Raw genomic sequence first — 9,625 nt, 5'->3', positions numbered from 1 at the left:
ATTTTCTTCCAGGATTTTATGGAATAGATTTTCACTGCCCTTATTATTTCTTCTCCTTTTGTGACACCACTTATTTGGATAGTTGGGCATTTCGTGGAATCTAGTATTTCTTGTAAATTAATTTTATTTGTTATTTTCTCTATCTTCTTGGTGTTATTTTTTTTTCTAGGTCTGAGGTTTTGTCTTCTGCATCTAAGATTTGGTCTTCAGCATGGTCTAATTGGCTTGGACACTTTCAAGAGAGGTCTTGATTCCCTGTATTACCATCTTCATCTTTAACAGTTCCATTTGATTCTCTTTTATGGTGTCCATTTCTTCTTTCAAGTGTGGAAGGACTTCCTCATCTCCTGGAGTTCATTGTCTCTTTTCTATTTTATCTCATAGAGTTTTGATCTATTCCATCTCATAGAGTTTTGTCGTCATAAATGTTCTGAATTCACTCTGACACTTCTGTAACTTCTTCTGTTTTTCCAAGAGATAGAGAGCTATCATGTTCTTTTGATGAAGATATATTTCCTGGTTTTCTCATACTTAAGGCTCTTCTGTCCTTTCAGTCATTTGGTGGTGTATCCAGTTTTGGATCACTCTTTGGAGAATGTTTCTGTACCTGGGAATATTTTACTCCCTTTTTGCTATGAATGGCTTCTGTGCCAAAGTCTCTCTTCTGTTGTGGTTAACAATGAGGTCCCACAGGAGGAGTTTTCTATGCAGGTTTCTAAAAAGCAGTTACTTTATTTTTGTTGGTGGTTCAGTGCTGGGTAAAGATTCCTCAGAGCCTTATGAAAAAGCATCAGATTTTATTGGAACATAAAATACAGTAGCAAGGGTCCAGCAGTTAGCGTAATGGCTATGTCACTGGACTCCCACGTAGTTGACCACGGTTTGTGTCCGAGACCTAGTGGCTTAAACTCACGCCAGGCACGTGTGCGTGCATGCCCAAGATCCTGAGAGGAGAATGGAGGAGAAGGGATTGCGGCGTGGCCATCCCCCCTGGGGGGTGATTTCTCATTTTCTGTCTCTCTGTCTCTCTCTCTCTGTCTGGTGAGCGCATGTGCCCTATAGCAAAAACCTCTCCAAAAAAAAAAAAAATACAGTACCAAGGGTCCAGTAGGAGGCATGGTGATTAAGGTGCTGGACTCTCACGTGGATGACCACATTTCAAGTCCTTGACCTGGAGCCTTCTTTTCTTACTTATCCTCTCTGTCTCTCTTTGATGACCACACATGTCTTACAGTAAGTTTAAAAATTAATGGTAATAGGGGACATACATTTGCATTGCTAGACTCCCATATAGTCAACCACAGTTTGTGTTCTGGACCTGTGTGCATACATGCCCAAAATCCTGATAGGAGAATGAAGGAGGAAGGATGTTAGTGTGGCCATCCCCCCGGGGGATAATTTCTCACTTTCTGTCTCTCTGTCTCTCCAGCAATCACACATACCCTACAGTTAAAATATCTGTCAAATAATAAAAATTAAATAAATAATTCTTAAAAAGATTCAGTAATGGGGCCAACAAGTGGCGTAGTGGTTAAGGCACTGGGCTCCCATGTGGATGACCACAGTTTGAGACCCAGAGGCTTGAAACTTACACGTGTGTATCCAAAATCTTGAAAGGAGAATGGAGGAAAAGGGATTGTGATGTGGGTATCACCCTGAGGGGGTGGATTACTCACTTTCTGTCCCTCTGTCTTTTTCTGTCTCTAGTGAGCCCACATATCCTATGACAAAATTATCGCTTAAAAAAATACAATAGCAATAGTCTTGAAGCACAATTTAGCTGAACACTGAGTTGCCATAGGCTTTCTCAGTTCAAAGTTGTCTGCCTTCATCGATAGGCTGGGTTGATCTTGCTAATACTTAATTGCAGACATCGTTTATATGCAATTAACTGAAAGCTTTCACTATGTCTGACCTAAATGTTTGCATTTTATTTGACTAAACTTATATCTGTATATTATAAATGTTTGAATTAAGACACTTCAATGAGGTTGTAAGTCCTTATCTCCTCTTCTAAGGTGACTTTTTTACTTGAGGTGAGTGGGTGATTTCGGAACACTCTTAATTTACAATTAATACAGGTCAAATGAGGAGGAGGCAAGCAGGTACAAAAAGAATAAAGCAAAACTTACAAGGAATGATAAAGCCAGGGCAACAAAATTAATGTATTACTTCATTTAGTCAGATTGAAGAACTCATACAAATAATACTTTATCTCTCGAGAAGCTGATAGTTTTACCTTAAATGATACAGTTGTGTTTTTGTGAGAAAGACTTAATTTAATAAAATTGTGTGCATTTGACTGAGCAGTTCTAAAAGGCATGGATGATGATGCAATTGTCAATTCCCTGAAGAAAACCAAATCAGGAATGGCAAATCTATTTTGAGCTAACATTAAAATGTAGTTTACTTTGATCTCTTTTACTGGGATTGTTTCAGGGTAAAATGTTAAAAAGTTGTCTATAAGCAACAACAAAATACAATAGCTAAAATACTAACAGCAAATATCCTATATGGGTCACTGTGTGCTATGCTTCTAAATGCCTTTTGTACATTTCCCAATTTAATCTTTCCAGTATCCCAGTGAGGTAGATATTATTATGATGTCCATTTTACAATAGAGGAGGCCAACACAGGAAGGTACTTTGCTCCAGGTCATAGTGCTAATAACTGGGGGAGCTGGGCTCTACCCAGGTATTCTGACTTCTTTGTGGATAGTGTCAGACCATTATTGAAACTGCTGACTGTCAGCTAAAGCCTCACGTTACTTCTTATAATTACTGGCATCGTCATGGTCACTCACATACATGAATATTTAAAATCATAGTTGAGGTAGTGGTTTTTGGAATACAAAAAAACACCAGCACTTACTGTGAGGTCACTTCCTGTCTTTCCCCATTAGACCAGTTTTGTAAGTTGAAGTATTTATCAGATAAAATATAATTTATAAACAAGAACAATGTACTATAGTTCCATACAGGGGGTTGGTAAACTTCTCCAGAAAGGGCATTCTTTTATACTTTAAGTACCATAAGATCCCTGTCTTGTAATAACAACTAAGTTCTGCTTTACAGCACAAAGGGAGTCATAAATGATATGTAAATGAAAGGATGTGATTATGGTCCAATAAAATTTAGTTTCAAATAAGGGCAGATTTATACTATGATAGACTCTTAGTAAAGTTATTGTTTTCTAATTCTTTTAGTTGCAAGAAGCAAAGAATCAACCAGCAGAGGCTATAAAATGTGCTGAGAAGACTCAAGATAGCATACTAAAGAATGACTTAAGCAGTAGTATGAGAATTATATCAGATACCATAATAAATATAACTGTGTGAATCCTGGAAAAATGTTGGCTTTAAGCTATTTTTTAAAGAATTATTTATTTACTTATTTTTATTATTTTTTAAATTTGATCAGGGAGAGACAGAGAGAACAGGATTACGAGAAAGCAAGCCACCAGATCTGGTACTTAAACTGCAGTGGCCATGTGACAGTTCAGCACCATAACCACCATGCTACCTGCCGGTCCCAGCTTTAAGCTATTTTGAAAGAATGGCAGGTGGCATAGTGATTGGGGCACTGGACTCCTACATGGTTGACTCTACAGTTCAATTCCCAGACCTGGTAGTTTGCTTCCTCACTTTCCCTTTCTCTTTCACTGTCTGTCTCTGGTGAATGCCTGTATCAAATGGACAAACTAATTAAATTAAATAATTTTTAAAAAGCTATCCTGAAGTGCAAATTTTTTTGCATACTGTTCCTAAATTTTTGTACATTATCTACAAAAGAAAGTTAGGAAAATGGGACAGTTGCCAAAATTATTTCTTTTTAAAACTTTTAAGGATTTATGTGGGTCTAAAATAATACACTGCTCTGCCACGCTGGAGCCATCGGCCCCTTGGGGTTTGGATCTCAGGATAATCTGAGACACACTGTGGCCGTGCACTTGCATGCCTTATGTGATTCTGCTAACTAGAGGGCCACAGGCCAGCTAGAGGGCTGCAAGGGGGCTGCAGCATGACAAGACACTGTTTTGGGTTCCTGTCTTTCACATGCTGTGTGGACAGAGCACTGTGTGGACAGTACACATTGTGTACACAGGCCACACTGCGTAGACAGTGCACGTTGTGTAGAAAGTGCATGCTTTGTAGACAGAACACGCTGTGTAGACAGAGAATGCTGTGTAGACACCACACTGTGTAGATAGAGCATGCTGTGTGGGCAGTGCACACAGTAGACATAGCAATCTGTGTAGACAGTGCATGCTGCGTAGACAGAGCACACTGTAGACAGCATGCTGTGTAGATATCACATACTGTGTAGACAGCACATACTGTGTAGACTACACACACTGTGTAGATAGAGCATGCTGTGTAGACAGCATGCTGCATAGACAGTGCACACTGTGTAGACACAGCACACTGTCTAGACAGTGCTCACTGTGTAGACAGCACACACTTTGTAGACAGAGCATACTGTGTAAACAGCACACTGTAGACAGAGCACGCTGTGTGGGCAATGCACACTGTGTAGATAGAGCACTCTGTGGACAGGGCACGCTGTATAGACAGCACGCTCTGTGTAGACAGCACACACTCTGTAGACCGTGCACGCAGTGTAGACAGAGCATGCTGTGTAGACAGTGCACGTTTTGTAGACAGAATGTGCTGTGTAGACAGCACATGCTTTGTAGACAGAGCACACTGTATAAGCAGTGTGTATTCACTGTGTAGACCAAGGACACTGTGTAGACAGAGAACTCTGTGTAGACTATGCATGCTGTGTAGACAGCACCCACAGTGTAGACAGAATGTTATGTATAGAGAGCACACTGTAGACAGAGCACATGGTAGACAACACCCACTGTGTAGACAGAGCATGCTGTGTAGACAGCATAAGCTGTGTAGATAGAGCACACTTTGTAGACAGAGCACTGTGTGGACAGAGCATGCTGTGTAGACAATGCACACTATGTTGATAGAGCATACAGTGTAGACAGAACACTGTGTAGACAGACCATGTTGTGTAGACACAGCATGCTGTGTAGACAGTGCACACCATGCTGTGTAGACAGAGCACTCTGTAATGTGCACACTATGTGGACAGACCATGCTGTGTAGACAGAATGCTGTGTATAGATCACACACTGTGTAGACAGAGCACATTGTGTAGACAGGGCACACTGTGTAGGGAGAACACTGTGTAGACACACTGTGAAGACAGAGCACACTGTGTAGACAGAGCACATGTGTAGACAATGTACCCTGTGTAGGCAGAACACTGTGAACACATTGCATGCTGTGTAGACAGCGCATGCTATATAGACAGCACACTGTGAAGACAGCACACACTATGTAGCAGAGCACAGCACCCATGGCAAGACTTTTGCCCCTCGTATTCTCCTTCTTAATGTCCCTTCGGTGTTGGCGAACGACCTGATTGCAGAGTGGAAGACCCTGGTTGTGTGGGTGACAGTGGGGAGGGAGGCCTCAGAGATCCATGAATCCTCAGAGCTTGAGGAGTGAGGCAGAGCCAGGGCCTTGACAAGTGTGGACAGCAGTGACCTGGAGACACCAGCAGGAGCCCCCAAGCAAGCATAAGGCTGGAGGGCCTGGGGATGGGGCGGGGGACTCCAGCCAGAAGAGCAGTTACAGTGGCTTTAGCAGCTCAGAGAGCCCGCGCTGCCTCCTTATCTCACACACAGTATTTTCCTCCAAGAATCCAAATATAATCTCCGAGTTCACTCAACACAAGCCAGATCCAGAGCAGACCCCGAGGTCTGCAGTATCCCATCAGCCGTCACTGTTGGAAACCTTTTAAACAATTGGGAGAAATTGGACTTTGCAGGATTTCTTTGGGTTGCTGGAGAGTGGATTGTGCAGTGGTCTGACTGCACAACTGCATGGATGAGGAACAAGAGAGGAATGACGTGTTGGACGGTCTGACTCCGTGTGCTTTGTATGGCTCTACAGAATGGGTGTTGGTTTAGTTGTGTCTTCTCGCCAGAAGAGCCCCAGACACATAATTAATGCCCATGTTGGATGGCACTTCAAAGGATATTGATTTTAGGGAACCAGCAGTTAGTGTAATGGCTATGTCGCTGGACTCCCATGTAGTGGACTTTATGGGATTTCTTTGGGTTGCCGGAGAGTGGATTGCACAGTGGTCTGACTGCACAGGCACATGGGTGAGAAACAAGAGAGGAGTGATGTGTTGGACGGTCTGACTCTGTGTGTTTTGTACAGCTCTGCAGAATGGGTGTTGGCTTAGCTGTGTCTTCTCGCCAGAAGAGCACCAGACACGTAATTAATGCCCACGTTGGATGGCACTTCAAAGGATATTGATTTTATTTTCTCACTAAGTTGGGGAAAATTGTATCAATATTTCAAGTACGTGAATCCTTGAGGCATTTTATTAACTGATAAAGGTAAAATTGGTCTGAAATGGAAATATTATTGTAAATATACAAACTGGGAGAATAATAAAAACGTCGCCTTTACAGGAGGCAGCAGCAAAGTCAACTGGAGCAGAAAGCACACAGTGCTCCAGCCTAAGGAGATAGCTTACCGCCCCCTGCTGGCCAGGGAAGTTCTTAGGTGAGATGACAAAGGAAGGTCTCCCCTCACTGCTTAGACTCCTCTGGGGAAGTGGGATTAGTGCAGTGCCTCCTCTCAAGTCTGAAGAACTTACTGCTTTCAGAAATCATTGTTATCTCTTCAGAATAAAATGGTTTGCATTTTCCTCTTTTGTAGAGAGAGATTTTTGCAATAGAGCACATGTGCTCACTGGAGACACAGAGAGAGACAGAGAGACAGAGGCAAGAAATCACCCCCAGGAGAGATGGCCATGCCACAATCCCTTCTCCTTTGTTCTCTCAGAAGTTTGGACATGCATGCGCACATGCCCAGCATGTTTTTCAAGCTGCCGGGTCTGGGACTCAAGCTGTGATCGGCCTCAAGGAGTTCAGCACCATCACCTCTATGTCACCTGCTGAGCCCTGTATTTTCTTTTTTAACTTCCATCATTATGCAGCAAGGCCATCACTGGACACTACAAGGATGTGCTGGCTGCAGTGTTTCTGGTAGCTCAAGGTCAGGGATATCTTTCCTCTGATATCTTTCCTTTCTGCCTTTCTTTTTAAGCAAATAATCTTAAGTTATAGAAATCATCAGTGATAATAGTCTCTCACATTTCATTATCCAAAAAGGAAAATAATCTTTTTTTTAGAGAGAGAGATTTTTGCTATAGGGCACGTGCACCTCGCTGGAGAGACAGAAAGTGAGAAATCACCCCCAAGGGGAGATGGCCACACTGCAGTCCTTTCTCTTCTGTTCCCCTCTCAGATCTTGGGCATGCATGCACACATGCCCAGTGTGTTTTAAGCCAACAGATCCAGAACTCAAACCACCATCTGCCACGTGGGAAAACAGCGACATAATCATGAGGCCATATGCTGGTTCCGTTGTGGGCAGCAGAGAGGGTCTCACTTCCTGGATGGCTCCTGTAGCACTGCAGAGATGGGAAGCAGTTAGCAGAGAAAGGGTGCATGAGACCCAGACAGGCTGGGCTTAAAGCCTAGTGCTAGACAGTGAAAGAGGCCCATGGACAGTAGAGGAAGGTGATGGGGACAGAGGACAAAGGTAGGAGAGAGACCAAGAAAATAATGTAGTGGACAACAGCAACAAACTGTCTGCAAGTGCCTCCTTCTCATCCCATCATCCATAAAGATGAGTCCGAAGGGGAGGAGTGGAGGACAGAATAGGCTTCTGCTGCTTCTTTATTTGGAAAAATGTGTTACAAGCTGATCTGATGGTTCCCTGTCTTCTTGTTCACCAAGTATCTCTTCCCTCTCCTTCTTTATTGATCTTTAGATACAAGGATGTTACTTGCCCTGTTCTCTAATGATTGTCACAAAAACTTTAGAATGGTATACCATGGTTAAAGTAGGTTTGCTTTCTGTTGATAGTTCCAGAAAGTACCCATTATAGTCAGTGTAGGTAGCTAAAACAAATTGCCAAAGGCAAAGTGGCTTAAATAGCAAACCTTTCTCCCAGTTCTAGAGGCTGGGAATTCAAAATCAAGGTGCCTGCAGCTCCTGTGTCAAGTGAGAACCCATCCTGATTTGCAGATGGCTGCTTTCTCATGGGCTGTGATAGCCAAGCACAGGCTCCTGTGTGCCCTGATAGGAAATGCAAGTTCAACATCTTCATATATAGAGGACATTATTATTTTAGAAATGTAAAAGCACAGGGCCAGCCCCTTGTGGTAAAGGCAGCCAAATCCCACATGGTCAATCATGGTTCAAATCCTGGCACCAGCAGCTTAAAACCAGGCTGTGTGTGTGTGTGTGCCCCAAATGCCAACAGGTTGAGAAATAGAGAAGGGACTGAGGAGTGACTATACCCTATTTAGACATTCTTCCTCCCTCTCCCTCTCTCTCATTCTCTCTGTCTCTTTGACTCTGTCTGGCAAGGGAACATACCCTCTGGCAAAGAAAGAAAGGAAAGGAAGGGAGGAGAGAAGGAAGGAAAGAAAAGAAAGGCCACAAAAGTATATTGAGGTGCAGGGGTTTTTTTTGTTTTGTTTTGTTTTTTTTGCATTACATTTTAAATGGAAAGTTTATATTGGATAAAAGAAAAGCAAATTATTAGCAAATGAATGTCTTCAATTGCAGCTTCCTAAATCTTGAAAATATTTTTCTTTCTTTTTTTTTTTTTTTAATTTTTGCTATAGGATGTGCATGCCAGAGAGAGACCAAAAAAAGGGAAGGGAGAGGGAAATCATGTGGCCATGCCATAATCCCTTCTCCACCAGTTTCTTTTTGGGAAATTGGACACACACACACACACACACATACACACAGTGTAATTTTCAAGTTACCAGATCCAGTACTCGAACCACAGAATCATCCATGTGGAATCTAGCCCCTTAACCACCATGCCACTGCTGGCCCTCCATAAAAAACATTTTTAAAGTGCCTGTTTCTTTGTGTCTTTTTGCTATTTTCTCATTTTCCTTTTTCCTGAAAGTCCACTGCCTTAACATTGGCCTAGGAAAGGGTTACTTGAATTGGGTAAATATTGGGAGGTAGGATAGGCTGAGGCTTCATTTCCTGGTTGCTTCTGAACCCACTGAGCAGAGATCTCACTGCAGAAAAGTTCAAAGGAAGGAAGCAGCAGTCTCACCCTGACAGGTCCCGCCTCCATCATTCATGCAGTCAGAGTAGACCACCGGCCCAGAGTTCATAGCTGCATGATGTGGTCTCAAAAGTGCTCAGAAAAATTCTTTGTAGGGATAAATTTAAACTTGATGTGGCACATCCCGACTGCAGCTTTCCCAGTCATCCTCCAACTGCCGAAGCCTCCACTTCTGCCAGCGGGGCTCGTCATTATTGTGCACAAAGCCCTTCTGGCATCTCTCACATGACTTTTGTAGGTTGCTGCCATAGGGTGCATGTGCTCACTTGACAGAGACAGAGACAGAGAGACAGTATGAAGGAGAGATGACCATGACTCAATTCCTTCTCCCCCATCCTCCTCCTGGGATTTTGGGCACACATGCTCATGCACAAGGTGTGAATTTCAAGCCATCAGGCTAAGGATTCAAATGATGTCTAGCCACGT

This window comes from Tupaia chinensis, unplaced genomic scaffold (assembly GCF_000334495.1).
Source record: "Tupaia chinensis unplaced genomic scaffold, TupChi_1.0 Scaffold000409_1, whole genome shotgun sequence".
Classification (NCBI taxonomy): Eukaryota; Metazoa; Chordata; class Mammalia; order Scandentia; family Tupaiidae; genus Tupaia; species Tupaia belangeri.
Note: the sequence above shows the minus strand (reverse complement) of the source record.